The sequence below is a fragment of the Bombyx mori genome, chromosome 11 (genome assembly GCF_030269925.1).
Source record: "Bombyx mori chromosome 11, ASM3026992v2".
Classification (NCBI taxonomy): domain Eukaryota; kingdom Metazoa; phylum Arthropoda; class Insecta; order Lepidoptera; family Bombycidae; genus Bombyx; species Bombyx mori.
Window position 1 is genome coordinate 16,940,179 of NC_085117.1, and position 18,666 is coordinate 16,958,844.

General features: G+C 35.6%; 1 protein-coding gene across 1 annotated transcript in view; it reads right to left on the reverse strand.

Annotated features, from left to right (window-relative positions):
* The window catches only part of LOC101739984 (tyrosine-protein kinase Src64B), a 100,741-nt gene extending 82,174 nt beyond the window's left edge, over positions 1–18,567 (reverse strand). The window contains exon 1 of the mRNA XM_038014057.2: positions 18,308–18,567. The gene's annotated coding sequence lies outside the window, so the exon portion shown is untranslated. The remainder of the gene's footprint in view (positions 1–18,307) is intronic.
* Between the last annotated feature and the right edge of the window lie 99 nt (positions 18,568–18,666).

Below are 18,666 nucleotides of genomic sequence, written 5' to 3' on the forward strand. Positions count from 1 at the left end.
GAGTCCGCGCGGGTAGGTACCACCTCCCTGCCTATTTCTGCCTTGAATCAGTAATGCGTTTCGGTTTGAAGTGTGGGGCAGCCGTTGTAACTATACTTGAGAACTTATAACTTATATCTGAAGGTGGGTGGCGCATTTACGTTGTAGATGTCTATGGGCTCCAATAACCACTTAACAACCAGGTGGGCTGTGAGTTCGTCCACCCATCTAAGCAATAAATAAAAAAACCGTTTAATTAACGTATTAACGTTTGGTTGTTCATCAAAAATTACCCAGCTGAGTAAATGATGTGACATCATGCTTATAGAGTGATCGATACCTCCCACCCCGCCCTCCGGAGTTCGTAATCTATGCCGGTAATTACTCAATTTACACAAGACACCGACCGATATCATCAAAGGTAAGATTACGAGCTGATATGAGTCGCTCGCACGCATCAGGGGAGGCTTAAAAAGTTTTCGGGGCTTATTTAAGGTCGAGGAGTAGACTAAAGTTTATGTTACAGATATTCACATTAGATTATAACACATTTTCGGTATAACAGGCGCGAACGATGACTATTCGAAGTAACTTAGATTAGCTGTGGCGTTGTCTGTATTTTGATAGAGAAATTGTGTCCACGTCATTTCGGATCCTCCCGATCCACTAACGGTGCTTTTAGGTACCTCAAGCACCGGTCACCGTTCTCGTCGAACCCGTCGCTTGCGACGAAATTAACCCTCAGACACAGCCCACTGAGTTTCTCGCCAGATCTTCTCAGTGGGTCGCGTCGTCAGGTTCGAGCCCCGTGAGCTCACCTACTAGTTAAGGTTCCGCTGAAGTAGCCTCTCAAGGCTATCAGCTTAGGTACAAAAAAAAAAAAAAAGGATATAGAGAAATTGATGTGCTCACTAACTAATAGTAACTAGATTATGATTAACTAGCGACCCGCCCTCGCTTCGCTTCGGAAACATTAAAACACACATGAAACCAAAAATAAAATAAAAAAAATTAAAAAAAGTAGCCTATGTTCATCAGGGACAATGTCGGCTTCTAATGGAAAAAGAATTTTTCAAATCGGTCCAGTAGTTTCGGAGCCTATTCGAAACAAACAAACAAACAAATCTTTCCTCTTTATAATATTAAGTATAGATAATTGATTCCCTGAATTAGTTGAAGTACTTGGGATCATGAAGATTTAAATTAATTAAATCGAATTAAAACTACTTTTACGGTTTAATATACCTAGCGTTTTTTTTTTTATTGTCATGATTACGTTGTTATGTCGAAGTTTCGAATACCCGAATACGTATTTTCGTGGTTATACACGAAATTAAACCGTAAAAGTTGCTTTAATCATGTCTACGTCTCGCGAAAATCGAATTTAACTAATTCATAATATGGTTTTGTTTTCCATGATTGATGATCCAACAAGTAAATCTCCGATACTACTTACTAAAACAAACGGATAGTCCTAAAGGGTCGGGCTATATATAGGAGAACATTCAAACAATGGAACGTCGTATATAATAATGTCTCATAAAGCACAAAAGGATTCATACGACCATACACAAAAAATGTCTTATATGATACAAAGGCATTGTGAGGGTGATAAAGTGTAGCATCAGAAAAGATAATTGTAAACGAGGCGACGACCTAAATACTGGCACACGTGGACGACTATTTTCAGACGACTGGAAGCTATGTCAGGTACGTTGCGAAATAAAGCTTTTACCGTGTTTCGTGTAAACAATGAACGTATATTATCGGATACATTTTTTGATATTTTTTTAACGTAAGCCAACGGGGAATTGAGTTTTATTTTTCTGTGAAAACGATCTCGATTTTCAACACGCTGTTATTTTTCTTTTCTTTGATGTTTCATTTTAGGCTTCTTATATTCATCGATGGTTGCAATATTTTTATTCTTTTACATATAATCGATCAATTTTATTTATGACATTCTTTTTTTTTAATGCTTAGATGGGTGGACGAGCTCACAGCCAACCTGATGTTAAGTGGTTACTGGAGCCCATAGACATCCACAACGTAAATGCGCCACCCACCTTGAGATATAAGTTCTAAGGTCTCAAGTATAGTTACAACGGCTGCCCCACCCTTCAAACCGAAACGCATTACTGCTTCACGGCAGAAATAGGCAGGGTGGTGGTACCTGCCCGCGCAGACTCACAAGAGGTCCTACCACCAATAAAATTATTTATATCATATGTTATAATTTACGATATCGAACTACCGTCTTTTATCAGATCAGTTTTGTCAACTACAGTATTTAGCCCTACAAGAAGTCCTTAAAATGTTCCAGCCAGCTAAATACCGAATTCCGAAGCATTCAACGTCCAAAATTATATTTAAACGGGCTGATATAAACGGTGGCTCATTCAACAATAGTCGCAGATGTAGAAGGGAGCAGACGGGATGTAAATAACAAAAATCAATACGGACGAGAGCGGGTGAACGCATCGTGCCCAACTTGCATAAAATTAACCGTGCCTCTTTAACTTGTCGCTTTATATTCAGTCGACTAATAAACCGAACAGATATATCGCTTTTTCTCGTTAAAAGTGTACAATTTCCAAAAATATTCGAAATTGAGTTAATATGCACAAACATTTGGTATCACCAGTATTTTTCTCATAAATACTGTCAAATGAGCGTACCTTAGTTCTTTTTTTTTTACCTATGTTTTGACTACTATTAACAAAATAATAACAGATAATGCAACTGATAAAAAAAATATATGCAAATATGATTAATATTAAAAATAGCTGACCCGGCAGACTTCGTAGTGCCTCAATCGATAAATAAACTTAAAAATAAAATAAACTTAAAACAAACAAAAGGAATCCGTCCGACGGGGGACACATCAAGGGAAAAACAAAATTGCTATTTTTATTTAATTGCGAGCGTTTTCATATTTATCTACCTTTTAAACCTTCTCTGGACTTCCACAAATAATTCAAGACCAAAATTAGCCAAAACCGTCCAGCCGTTCTCGAGTTTTACCGAGACTAACGAACAGCAATTCATTTTTATATATATAGATAGAAGATAGATATAACATGTTAAACCTTTAAAACACTACTGTAAAATTAGTAAGTTTTGAGATTATACAGTTTTTATGCGAGATGACGATATGTGAATTGACACCATATTAGCAGAATAAGACTGTCGGGATGTTTTCGAAAACAATAAATAATGGCGGTGCTAAAAATCAACGGCTCACAAATAGCTCAAAGCGCTCGATTCTCGTATGATTCTCGGTCGGATTTAAGTCTTTATCCGGTGCTGACATATCGGTATGGGTATGTACGTGAGACCTTTAAGTAAGTGGTTGAGAGACTTCGCATCGCCGGGCTCGGTACTCGAGCGAACCTGTTGACCCAGTGCGCGCGATGCTCGCGGCAAAAACTCCACCTGCAAGCTTCAGCATTATGGACGCCTAGTACAGTCTAGCTGTGACTATTCATACGGAACCATTGTTTGCGACCCAAAACTGCGGCCAAGGAAGAATGCAGACAAAAAAATTATGAATTACGTCACATGAACATAGGCCGTCCTAATTTCGCTCGATTGAGCATGAATATATTATGTTTATAACTGGTTATTTGCGTTATAGTAGTAATAATTCACACAACTTCATAGATGTTATGTTGACAGTTTTAATAATACTAGAGGTCCCGCAGTAGTCGAGATTCGACTATAATTAATTGGAATTGTAAGTTTGTACACTATTATGATTCTATTTTCAAAGACTATTTATACTTCTATAATCACAAATTTCGCCAAGACTACATTATAGAAAAATATTAATAAAGACAAACAATATTTAATTTAATCTCAATTTGACCGCAGTCGTCAAAAACAAAAGTTTGACAATAAAGAAATAGTATGCATGCGTGTGTGCGTCAATACATAGTAGTGTGTGTAATGTTTTTTTTTATTTAATGTATATTTAGGCATAATTTAAAAAAAATATTAACATTCTGCACTTCTTCTCTATATTATCTATAAGTGTGCAAACTCCTCCGTCCGCGCAATCTTCGTAAAAAAGAATACAAAGTTTTTTCATCACGTATTAATATATAGATTTACATGGCTCATTTCATATTGGTTTTTACTGCATTACTAGCGTAATAAACATTCGGAATCATTTATTTAGCAGAAACAACAGGATTTCCCCTGTTTGTGACGGTTAGTTCCGTCAAAATAATAGATTTATAAGAAATTCTGCAAGTTGAACGCTTTTTAACAACAACGCTGTCACACGTAGGCATTTAAGATTGATCGGTAAATAAAATTTGTTGCAAGCTCTGTGTAGAATAAAAAAACGACAATGGTTTAATTAGAATTAGTACGCTTTGAGTTTTCCTAATTCGACATACAACTAAGGGTCCTGCTGTGTGTGTGAACTATTTTTACTGATGTTGTAAACTTAATTCTCGAAAAAAGCGCTAACCGCTATTCAGCAAACATGTAACCTGTAACGTTAAATCATCGGTATCCCAAATTCCACTAAGTAATTTGAATAAGTGAACGCGTCATCGATAGCTTTTTCAGAGTGGCACGGCTATTGACCTCGTGCGCTAAAACACCTCAACTAAGGCGTGACGTGAACCAACGTTCCTCCAACGTTCTACCAACCGCCAAATGAGTAAGGCTTTGTATGCGGAAGCAAGACAAGCAGATCCGTTCTCTTTTTATTCTTATTAGCTTGGTAGCAGCTTGGAATGTGAAAGATAAATACTGCGAATATCTCAAAAAGAACTCACAAATTTCGTACGTACCAACTTTTTTTAACCAATGATACACACGCGTCTTTTTCGCTACTACCTAATTTTATGAGAACTATTTGCGGGATGGAACGAATACTCTGTTGAAGAGTACCTCTTATAATCCACACCTTCACCGACGCGCCCAATCGATTAAACCAAAAACACACGTACAAAATTTGAAATTAACGCAGTGAACGACGACGAACGAAAAAGCATAATTATGTGACATACATTTTCTTTTTCTTTGTCTCCGCTTTATCGCAATAGGTGGAGTCGGCACAGCGAATTTTTCAATTCCATTTTCTTCTATCAGCCGCGATCTCAACACTCACTCCTCTCTCTCTCACACATCGTCATTCACACACTCCATCTATGCCTTTTTCGGTTCACCTTTTCCCCCTCTACCTTGCACTATTATTTCCACACATCTTCTAGTCACATGCATCTCCTCTCTACGCATCATATGTCCATACCTCGCTCTTTAATTTGTCAATCAACGGGGCTACTTTCACACTTCCTGTACACATTTTAACTTCTTTTTTACCGTACCTATCGGTAGCCTCGAGTTGCTCAGCTATGCAAGGTTTGGTAAGTATGCTCACGGGACTCAACCTAGGAGATTATGCCGACAATAGCCCTAGCAAGAGTTCGATAAGTTTTTAGCGAAGCCCATAGACCACAACTCTCATGCCCTAAGCCTTGACACGGTAAGTCAAAGTCTCAATTGATTAGTAACAAATACGTGAAAGCAGAAAGCATGATAATAGGATGAACATCCTCCCATCCATAAAGTATTACGTGTACATGAGGGCGCTAAATTCGCCCTACAACCAGTAAGTACAAAAGAGAATAACTCAAACCCTGGGTTATCCGTTCCTTATTTATAATCATGGCGACGACTCGGAAAACATTACACTATTCTATGAATTCAAGTCGCATTAACGAAGCTCAACGTGTAGAGAATTCTCGTTGATAGAGAATCCTTATTCATAACATCTATATATTAATACGTGAAGGAAAAACTTTGTACCCCTTTTTACGAAAATTGCGCGGACGGAGGAGTATGAAATTTCCCACACTTATAGAGAATATAGAGAAGGAATGCAGAATGTTCATATTTTTTTAAATTATGCCTAAAATACATTAAATCAATAAAAAAACATTACAGACACTACCATACATTTGACGCACACACGCATGCATACTATTTATTTATTGTCAAACTTTTGTTCTTCAAGTCTGTGGTCAAATTGAGAATAGATTAGAATTAAATATTGTTTGTCTTTATTAATATTTTTCTATAGTGTAGTCTTGGCGAAATTTGTGATTATAGAAGTATAATAATAGTCTTTGAAAATATAATCATAATAGTGTACAAACTTACAATTTCAATTAATTATAGTTGAATTTCGTCTACTGCGGGACCACTACTAGCACGATGAAAAGAATAATTTTATTTCTCGAATATTCGTACAAACAAATTGTGCATTAGGTTGTTACAGCCTCAGTGTTGAAGTAAAACAAATTGAATTCGGCGACTGGTCTGGGAGTAAAATAAAATGGCGTTTTGAATACACCAGACTCAGGGGCGGGCGCCCTCGTCGAGTGGATTTCGTGAACGATACAGGCGCTCCGAATGTATGGCCCTTGGCTGACGCGGCGGTCGTAATCAAAATTTCGTTTCCCGTGCTTTATTTAATTTTTCTGAACGCTCTCGGGAAGCAGAACGGAAATTCCGAACAATACCACAATCGAAAGTTCGATTTTTTAACAGAGTTTAATCAACACGACCATTCGTTGCGTTAATTGCATTCGTCTAAATAAAGAGGCAACCGAACATTTGTGCTTCGATTGTTTTGTTTCATATCAAATCAAATCAAATCAAAATATTTTTATTCAACATAAATGAAATTACATACTTGTTGAACGTCAAAAAGAATTGCCGCCAATTCACAAAAACTAGCCTCCGTCCTGAGAAGAACTGGCAAGAAACTCAGCGGACATGTCTTTTTTTTTTTAATAGATATTAGTATTTTTTTTAATATTAGATTTTTATTAAATATTCATTTTTACAATGAGTATTACAATATTGAAATGCCTAGAGCGAGCAACTCATTCCTACTTTGTGCAATCTTCTAGATAATCATTGACTTTATAGTAAGCTTTATTGCACAGATGTTCTTTAATAGTTTTCTTAAACCTATGTATATGTAGGTTCTGAACATCTTGTGGGATTTTGTCGTACAGGCGCACAGTCAAACACCCGAATGAATTTCGTATCTTAAATGGAAAGTTTCAATGGAAAAACAAAAATAATCAGGATCTTAATTGAACTAAAACAATAATATGGCGATATAATCGATATCGATAGAAAACGATATGATTTACATTTTAAATCACTAAGTAAATTTTATTAATCTCTAATTAATTTAGAGTTAAAATTGGCTCACAACGTGAAATATAATGTGGCTAATCTGTGCTATTGTAGGATCATTTATTTAACGTGACCAGTTATGAAATTTTCATCAGTCTTTTAAAGATTGCTCGGCCATTTTGAGATTAAAGAGCTAGGGAATAGGGAATATCGTTTCGTTTACAATCATGATCGCACAAACAAGAATAATTATATTTATATATTTTTTTTTAAATTTTACAGATTCCTCAATCAAATATGAATACAAAATAAAATTTTCCTCGACATAGATGTAACAATAACGAAAAAATAATAATATTAATATTGTCTGTTGTCCACGTTAACCTAGTTGAACTTAATCACGTTTTAATAGAAACAAAAGCAGGCCTAAATGAAAAATAAATACAACGGCACACTTGCCCATTGAAGCACAACACACACACACGTAGCAAAACGTAATAATTAATAGGCAACAGTAGATCATCAATATCATTGTTTCGAATACATAATATTATATACATATTTCTAAGCCCACAAAAGCAAATTAATGTATTGCCTTTCTTTAGTTTTTCGTAGGTAACGTAAGATTTTTATTAGTAATGCACACAGTGTACGACTTAACTTTGTTAAAACGTACAAATTAGTAATGCACATAGTGGACCACTTACCTTTGTACAAAAAATAACATTTTTATTTTTATTAAAATAAGCTTTATTTTTATATAAAAAAACCATAATAAATGTATACCCGAATAATTATTTTCTTTATACCTCGAATAGAACTTAAAATTAATATTTTTTTAATAAGGAACTTCGTTCCTATCCGTTGTCCCACGACACCACACATCTTTTTTGTGTTTTTTGTCTTAAGTTGTCAATCTCTACAATCCATCTAGTTCGTAATCAAACAAATTTAGTGTAAAAAAAAAACAATACAAGCTAAATGATGACGCATGAGCCGACTCCAACGCAAAGCGTTGAACGTAGATTTTTGGCCAGCGAAAATGCAAATAGCTGCTTTCTATGCAAATTCAATGGCAAAACGTAACCATATTACTCACGTGGCGGGCGATGAATAATCCTTCAGTTCAACATATTTGTATAAATGTAAACTAGATTCCATTTAATTAAATTATAAAATTCCGGGTGTGTAAGGTTAGTTTCTTTTCGTTTCGAATGATAAAATGTATGTTAGCTACGATTACTAGTTGATTGCAGAAGGCGGTATCACTTTCTTGCCTATTTCCGACGCCAAGCAGTTATGCGTTCCAATTTCAAGGGTGGGACAGCCGTTATACAATACAATTGAGGCTTTGACACGTCATTGACGTTCTGCATTTAAATTACTATTTATTCTAAGACTTATTCTGAGGGGGAGGGTGATGGAAGAGATGTGCTCCGCACTAAACGCTTCACTTTACCCCCTTTGCCTCTTAATGAGTTCTGTCTCATGCGAGGTTTGGACGTTGGTTGTTGAGCGACAGGAGGTTTAGTCAGTTCGACTCTGACATGCTCCGAAGTCCGGCGATTTCCTCCTGACCAAAAAAAAAAAAAGACTTATTCTACGGGTTGAAAATCCCTCAAGTAGAAGTTTCCCTCTTAAGAACGACAGACGAACTCTTATACTACCTGTAGCTCAATCGAAGTGTCTATGGAACATTCTAGGTATGAATGTAGCGTCGTTTGTTTATTGATAAACAGTTATGGCTTTAAAAATGCAGATTTTATTTTAGGACATTTCGTTCATAGCCTTTTTTTGTTTTTGTCAAAAACCTCTTCTCTGCAGAACTCAGTTTACGGTGTCAATTACGGCTTTTGCCCAGCCCAGTCTAGTCACTGCCTACTAGAATAAGTTCTACAGCTACGGAATTATGATTCTACCAGAGAAGTGGCGAAAGTCTTCGAAAAATTCATAAGAATAAAACAAGAAAAAGAAACTAAATTACTTTTACCCGATCATCTTGCCATTCAATATTACTGCATTGCGTATTATTTCTCGACCGTTTTCGGCTTCAGCATCAGCGAAAACCTCATCAGTTTAATGCGACCAATTAAGTTGTGCCCACAAAACTTATAATGACAAAATGTCCATTCCATGCCTTAAAGCCTGTAAACATTAACCACGATCTCGTGGAAACCATGTTTGAATATCAATGGACCGTTACATAAACTGGCAGTATCACAACATTTATAACGGGCAGGATTACACTTTCGTTTTCTCTTACAGAACTCGCATAAGCCGACTCTCATTTTTGCCTCACGTTTTATAGTGTCGTGTTTCCAAATTACTTTTACTCATAAGATTGTATTGTATTTCTATTGTAATGTAAGAACGCACGAGTGACTACGCCCATCCTACATGTTTTCGTCGAAAAGCATTCGTGCATTACGGTCCGAAGGGTAGAATAGCATTAATCCTATTGAAACTTCTGCTTCATGCCACGCGATAGATGGCGTTATTCACATTGTGAATAGGGACCCCAGTGACCGTTCTACTTCAGGCTGAAACAGAGCTTAATGAAAATAGAATTCATCTATTGCAATAAAATTACTTGTTGACTTTTTGACAATCTACTACATTACACAGCGTCTATACATTATACAGCGTCTATACTTATACAGCGTATATACATTATACAGCGTCTATACATTATACAGCGTGTTACAATTTCACTTTTTAAAAATAAGTCGAGTTTCTCAATATAAAATCAAAAACTGCAAAGGAAACTCATGTTTCATTTCACAACCGTACCCAAGACCGGACTTTGAATGGTTCGGTATCTCCGTCGTTCGATGCTCGAAAATATTATATTTCCCGATGTTCCAGATACACTTCCGACACAGAAGCAAATAACTTCTGCCGCAACGTATTGATTCAACAATAACGTTTTAGGGTTGCGTAGTCCAACTGTAGGCAACGTTTTTTGTTTGTCATGTCATGTGTGACTATCGGCATCTTGCAGGTAAGGGAACCGAATTTCTCAAAGCCGAAATGATAAGAATAATCGTAGCTTCACGAGTTGATCTGGCTCCCATGGTTTCCGATTTCTGAGTTGTAGATCAACCACCGTTATTCCATTCCATTTCAAATTGTAAAAAGTGTGACCATCTGTATAATAATTGAGCATACTGTGAAAATATTTTCTGGTAGTAGGACGTCTTGTGAGTCCGCACGGATAGGTACTACCACCCCACACGCTTTGAAGGGTGAGGCAGCCGCTGTACTATATTGAAACCTTCGAACTCATATCTCAAGGTAGGTGGCGGCATTTACGTTGTAGATGGCTCTGGTAGCCACTTAACATCAGGTGGGCCGTGAGCTCGTCTTTCCATCTATGCAATAAATTAGATTAAAGAATCTAAAAATATTATTAAGTTAGATATTAGTTTTATATTAGTTTTATATTGAACTGTGAATGTCTATATCATTGAAATAATTTTTAAGTCTGCATTATCCGTCACTTTGGTTTTTACACCAAATCATTCTTAGTAGTTTCAAATTTCTATGTTACAAAAATTTTGGTTAACTAAAGTTTGCATCAAATACATAATATGTATATGAATGCAATTAGTAGTCTTTGCCGAATTTGATATATTCGAATCATAGCTTTGATATATAATATAAATATATGTAATGTGTTTTGTAATGAAACAAAGAACCAAGTTGTTGCTCTGCAAAGAGTTTTTTATTATTATTATTTTATTAACTTATTTCTACACTTACAATTATTATAATTATTTTCGAACCTGCAAAGAGAAACAACATTGAAAGATATTGCTTCACCCTTTTTTAAATCTGCAAGTTTTTTTTTATCTATTAAGAAAGCACGTTATATTTTTGAATGTCCGAAGCCAGAGAGCAAATCCAATTATGGAATGAACATAGCTTCCACCACAGATAATATTATTATGATAGTGGTGGAAGCTAATGCGCGGGAAATTGAAATGTAATTAATGAAGGGCCAAGAGAGCTTCATTTACATATATAAAATACAGTTTCCAAAAGTCAACGACACCAAGTTTATTAGACCCCGAAATTTAAATAGAACCATATTTAGGAAAACGAGTACATTCACCCGTCCGACTTAATCTTGTGTCGACGTAAGATACAGTCACTTTATTTGGTAAGATTGCTTTAAAACATTTCTCACGAACAAGTTCAAGATGAATGAATTTGAAATGAAAACTTAACAATCTAAAAGTATGCCATTTTCTCAATGAAGCATACTATGATAGAATATTTTTATTCAACGGTTCACAGAATGAGAATGCATCATCCCTTCTTCCTCTTCTAATTCCTATGTTGATTAAGAATTATACAATCTAACACTATATAAAACGACCGTCACACACAGCTGCATCTATAATATCTGGTGATCATATGTTCCAGTTTTTCAATTCGGTAGAGAATTCAACCTCATGCCTCAAATTCAACCTCATGCTCCTAGTACAGGCTTGCACGCTTAAAAGGAGACTCCAATCATTGTATTGTTTTGACTCGCTTTTAAAAATAAAGTAATTTTTTTGTACCTCAAGGTGAGTTGTGGGATTCACGCCAACTCAATGACCTAAGGCGCGATATTTTCGATTACAAATCGCATATTACTCATGGTCACGGTAAGGGTTTACTAAACACTAACATTGTTACAGGAAGGAGTGCCAAATCCTTTGACATTTACAACCAGACCGTTCGAGAGGGTAATTTGATAAAAACAAGATACAAGTACTAGTGACTTTTTGGCTGGAACGCGAGGAGTGAAGTTGTGTGATTTGTTTTATTTTGTCTATTTAGTGTTTCTTCGGGTTTAAATGTGTAATAATGGTGGTTTATTAACTGTTTAATATCTGTGAAAGTGCACAGATGTGGGAAAACGAAACAAAGCCGCTGGACGTAAATTCTCGGGATCGTCCAAAAAGTCCACTGAAAAAATTCTTAGTAAATGACCATCATTTTACTGAGATTATATTTCATCCCATATCATCTCATTTCATTTCATTTCATCCCAGTTGATTAATGTCTCAAATTAATCATCTTCATTTCATTTCACTCCGTAATATTTTATAATTTTTCATAAAGATATGAATATAAATTAAAATAAGACATGACTTAAAGGTCTTAGTTGCCAGGTCACAAAATCCTTTAAAAAAAACAAACAAGTACTAGTGGTAAATGGAATTAACGATAGAAACAAGCCCTGAACTTAAAGAGACATACTTAATAGTTTTCTCAACATTACTTTCGCGTTTGCTGTGCAACTGTGAACACTAACTTCGTCTGCTGAAGTTTAAACTAATTGAATAATCACTTGTTATGCGACGAAGTTCAGATGTGCAGAGTTACTAATTTCGTTTATAATTGAAGTATTCGGTTCTTAGTATAATCTTCCAGTTAATATTATTGATAGAAAGATTCGACAAAACTCGAAAACCTTCATATTCTAGGGCCATTTACAGGTGAAAATTCCAGTTGAATATAAGTTATTAGAAACCGTAGATGAAACAGAGGCACCAGTCGTATTTCATCGATGAACTGCGGATTCAAGTTTCATAATCGAAGAATGGCTATAATCTATTATAACCTTGTATCATATAACGGTTCTAATGATGAGCCCGCAAAGCTAGTAAATAAATTGAGGTTGGTCTCATTGAAATTTCCTGTTCTAGTCAACAATGCCGGGTAATTATATTAAATTTTGATGTTGTTTTAGCTTAGATAAACAAGCCATTGGTCCTCGTTAGTTAGGCCGGACTAACCCATGTAGTCTCAGCGCTCTTTGTAGACCTACTACTGATCACGACAGGGTGGAATTGATGAAAAAATATCAAAAGTCTTTATTCAGATGGGTGTGTAACTGGCATGCTAGTGATTCTGTAACTCTAAGAGTTTTTCTGATAGTAAATTATTCTTTTAATGTCTGTGTATAATATTGTAGTCTAATTTGACTCGATATTATTACAAAAGTCAGCTAGTCTGATCTCAATCCTCCTTCAAAAATTTAACCTTGAACTTGAAAAACAGGAAATACGATGACATGAAAATCTGGTTGTGCTACCTATTAATACTACTAGATTCACAGTTTCAACCAATCAAAATTAAGTCTTGCTGTACTTAACCAGGATTGCTGGCATCAACTATATCTATGACCGACTGTATCTTTTACGATCGGAATGACGGTAGTTTTATATATCTTCTCTTTTCTCCTTTTAACAAAAAAACGCAGACGAAGTAACATAACACTGACACACAATATTTTTAATGGCCGAACGTGGGGCAGTCGATATCGTTATATTTAGGAATCCCGTCCCACATTTTCAGTAACGATTTTCCTTTCCGTATCTCACCTGCTATTGGACACCGCTAAATGCATAATAGATGAAGCCTATAATAAAATCATTCAGTACTCGCGGCCGTTGTCCCAAAACGATGTTATTTTTGGATGAATACAGCTAGTTACTTAATGAGAGAAGTGATTCACTTTGTGGTCGTACTTATCGTGACTTGACCGACATTTTAAAATATAATTCATTACAGCATGTTAAACTTTGTATGTGTTTATACGATGAACAATAAAAGAACGATACTCAATCGTGTCTTAAAAGTCAAAGCTTTCTAAAATATGTACGTCTTTGATAGATAAAGCGCTACAGGCCCGATAACACATGTCTTTCAACGGATGATTTATTAATACAAATGTTTCAAGCACACGTTCTCCTTGTTCCTTCGTTTGTTCCAACAATCTTCAGATTTCAATGCAACGGAAATTATTGAAGAGATTTCCTGAGAAACAAATGTTCATCTACAGTTGTTTTTTTTTACTACCTAATTACTGGTAGCTTCAAGGGACTAAATTTGAGAGAATTTGATAACCATTGCCTTAGCAAGAGCAGTGTTTCACCGAATCTATCACTTAATCAGTTCCATTAATTCGGTTATGTTGATTTCATGGGCAACATCATTAAAGAACTCCACCCGGGTTAGTAAGAATTAAAACTCCTTTTACTTCGTGGCCCGTCCGAGCGTAGCTGGAATAGCTCTTTACCTACTTACCTACCAGCGATTAGGTAGGTAGGGGGAAAAGTTTCCTTCCACATGATGGACGATTTTCATAGACAGGCATTATTCTGAGTTAGCGACAAAATGATTATTATGATAATACATACGATGTATTTCTATTACAACATGTATTTATTACACCCTGTAAATATAAAATCAGCACATAGTCACCAGGATTTTCTTATCAACTAGCAGTGTTCCCCATATTTAAATTCAGGGAAGTATCGAACAAATATTGCGCAACGCGCTTTCGTGTGGTTTTGAGTCACTCCCAGATATGAATGCATAGATTACACGGAGTGCTGAAGTAAATAGGCCACCGTCGCATGGGGTTGAGCAAGATAACCCATTTAATGACCCCCATAAATTTTGTGCGTTATAAAAATGTTCGAGTAAGTATATAAGTAAATAATTGTCTTTTAAATAAAGTGAAAGCTTTATAGATCTCTCGTGTTATAGGCACAATATCTGATACAATACGGCCCGTTACACGAAATGCGAATTTTAGGCAAATTAGCATGTAGCGTACCGTTGAATCATTCGTATTTAATTAGAACCGGAATCTCAGTACCGTTCGGACATTTCTACTGAACTCATGCGCGATGTAACGACATGCGTTCCGCAAATGCAACATTTAGATAGGTACGATGTGTGAATCAACATCGTGACCATTGTTGAGAGACCTGCCACTTCGCAAATTGACAACGCAACAATATGCAGTAACGAGGTCTTATAGAATTTGTTCCGTACCAATTAATTCTAATACATTGATAGCTGATATTTTCTCAAATGGAATTGTCGAAGATTATTACTTTCGTGTCGTATGATCGTGGATGCATGATTGAAATTGCGGGTTCTTCGTGCGAAAATATTCAGGCAATATGGCATCTTGGCCTAGATTTTCCGGTTCGTCGACCGATTTCGTTTCGGGAACGCTAGTTGCATATGCACCAGGTATCGCTCTACTCTAAAGCAACATTTCCGACAGAGAAACGGATATATTTTCGGATATAGATCGGCGAATTCTATTTATGCCATATGGATCGCTGATTTTATATCAGAAAACATTTCTATTACGGTGCCTGCATAAAATAGGGCTTTATTTCGTTTGGTTTAATTTTAACTTCTATTGTTTATTTTACGTTAGTTTTTTTTTTATTGCCCTTGTAGGCAGACGAGCATACGGCCAACCTGATGGTGAGTGGTTACCGTCGCCCATGGAATTCAGCAATGCCAGGGGCAGAGCCAAGCCGCTGCTTACCGCATTATTAACCTATTGCTTGTTAATTTTAATATATTATAGAATTATTCTTATTTTGACATTTCCTGAAACAAGACTGCGCGACTGCCTACCTTGGACGCCTCCTTTTGAATCTCATTTGAAAAACGATATGCCATATTACACTCGTAACCCCGCGGAGTACATTTCAGAGTCGGATGGTATATGGTAAATATAAATAATAAAATTAACGTCTATATAATATAATTCTTTCATTTAATTCAGGTTTTATTTAATTATTTTGTGAGTTTGTGTTTGAGTTAGTAGACATGATAACGTTTGTTGTATACTTCACTTTTAATGGTTCTGATACTTCTCTTGTCGGTCTCCCGGAAACGATAGACTTGTAAAAGAAACATTAGTGCCTTTGTATTTCATCTTATTATTATAACCTACCGTTTATTTTTCTTTGTTCACATAAATAAGGCATTAGATAACGTAAGTCTATTAACGAATGAAAATCTGAAAAACTTCTAGAATCCGTTCCAACCTTCACAAACGTAATAAAAGCATAAATTTATTTCCCTTTGTTATCGTGTTTCGATACATAATAAGCTATTTCGTTATCCCTTTCGGCCTATTTCACAAGGATCCCACGTCCGTTTGTACTATTCTTTCATTGTGCGTCGAAAATCCGGCGCCTTACTGGGCGCCACCGAGACGCTGTCACAGAATAGGAATGTTAATGGAAATCATGTTTAATAGCCGTATACGTTTAATACGTAATACGTACATACGTGAAATTATGTTTTTCTTGAATCAAATATAATTCGACGCTTGAAAGGCAAACGTGACTAAGCGAGAATGCGTGAACTTTACAGTAGACTAATTTAAAGTTGAAATACCTGAAAACAAAATTTATTTTAACGAATCTAGCTGTAGTAGAATCTAGCTAGTAGCTGTAGGATTGAAATGATTTTAATAGACCTAGAAATATTTTTTATATTTATATTTCGGAGTTTCTCTGAAGGATAAAATCCGGAATGAGATTATTCGACAGAAAACTAAAGTCATCGACATATCTCAAAGAGTCAGCAAGCTGAAGTGGCAGTGGGCTGGCCATATATGCCGTAGGACTGACGATCGCTGGAGCAGACGGGTTCTCGAGTGGAGACCGCGCAGCGGAAGACGTAACGTGGGACGCCCCCTGGCTAGATGGACCTCCGCACGGTGGCCGGCACGAAGTGGATGAGGAGAGCCGCAGACCGGGCTCAGTGGTGTAGATTGGGAGAGGCCTATGTCCAGCAGTGGACGACTGTGGGCTGTTGATGATGATGATGATGATGATGATGATGATGATGATGATGATGATGATGATGATGATGATGATGATGAGAAATATATTTTTTTTGCGCATCGAATATGGTTATTGCCTATCATTTATGTACAAAGCAGTTATTGTCGCTTAGTCAAGTTTGCCTTTCAAGCGTTGATATAGTCAATGCATCTGTCATGTTGTATTTTTCAATGTTTATTCTGAAACGGCTTTTAGGCTCCTACAAATTTATACTCTTAAATATAAATTTTTGTGTTTACTTGTTCGTCTCCGGTCTATGCAACCGCGGGTGTTTTAATCAATTGTAACTTCTAGTTCCAATTCTGTGGTAAATTTAACAGAGCACTGGTCTTGCTAGACCTACTCTAGCTAAGTTCTCTCAGATTGAGCCTGTGAGATCAACTAACCGTTTGTGTGTTGTTAGGAGAAAAAGCAAGAGTTAGCAGTTTCAATGGCATGCTGCAAGTTTTTTTTGTTAACAGACATACAATTTTACTTTTTAAAATATGGCTATATGATTTATATAAGCTCAGATATCGCTCACATGGCAGCAACCCTCACAGACTCTCCAAATCTTAAAAGTGAGTACCGTGATATGTGAAGAATGTAGACCTTCACGATGATCTAGGTCTCAAGATCTTTTATCCTCATGACCTGACCTGATCTACTTGATCCATTCAGTATTGTTGGACACTACTAGTTGTAATGTTAACAGTAGAAAAAGGACAGGTGAGCATAGTCATTAAGCTTTGTGAAGCATTTGACGAGAACAGAATACTAATACCTTGTGATATAGTAAACAGGTTAATTCACTCAAAATATATTGTTTGGAACAATGCCATCTTCACCGTTTTACTATTGCCCTATCTACCACTGGAGTAAAGTTTACCCTTGCTACTTAGAACTATTGCGTTCAGCCACAGTGCATTTTGAGAGTAAGCTTGTATTACCACTCATCGTCCAGTTTGAGAATTAACTCCTCTCCACTGTCTCCTGAGTACTATGTTTCAATGAGGTTAGAAAAGAGTTCCATAATCTGGCAGCAGTTTAGCATAAATCACCAATTTTTTTTTAAATCAATTAATGTGTTATCATATTACTACATAATAATATAGTATATTAAATAGATATATAGATAGATGTATTAAATATTTCGTAATAAAATTAGATTAAAATAATCCTATTATCTTAATGTCATTATAAATAAGGATTATTTTAATGTATTCTTAATTCTGTAATATAGTCGATTTTTTTAATATATTCTTAATTTAATAATAATTCATTTATAAATATAATTTATGATTTTATTTATTTTTTAATACTTAAGTTTTAGCATTTATCATTATATTATTATTACATACTTATATTTGTTACATGTAAATATTATTACCATTCATGGTACATTAACATGGTCGGTTTTTGACGCTCAATTCTACAGCAATTAATTATTGTACACAATGTATCGGAAAAAAATATAGAGAAAATGTTTTGTAAGCACAAGTTTTATTACTTACGTTCGTCTTCATAAAATTCGGCAGTTTTAATAAAGTTTGTACACAAACAACAACTCACTCAATATTTGAATATCTCTATTTAAATGGACTATTAATAAATACAGCACTTATGATGCAAACTTTTTTTTAAAAACAAAAATGTGCATATGACGTATTTAATATAGTCGAATTAAGAACAATCATTAATTTCTTATATCGAAAACTTTACTTTACCTTAACAAGTGCCGAAATCATTAGATACTGGCTGTCATTAGGTCATTGCTCCGAAATATAGAGATCAGAAATTGACAGATTTTTTCCAAAAACAAAAGCTTTGCTTATTACACGGCTTTGTATTTTTTTTTAAACAACATATATGT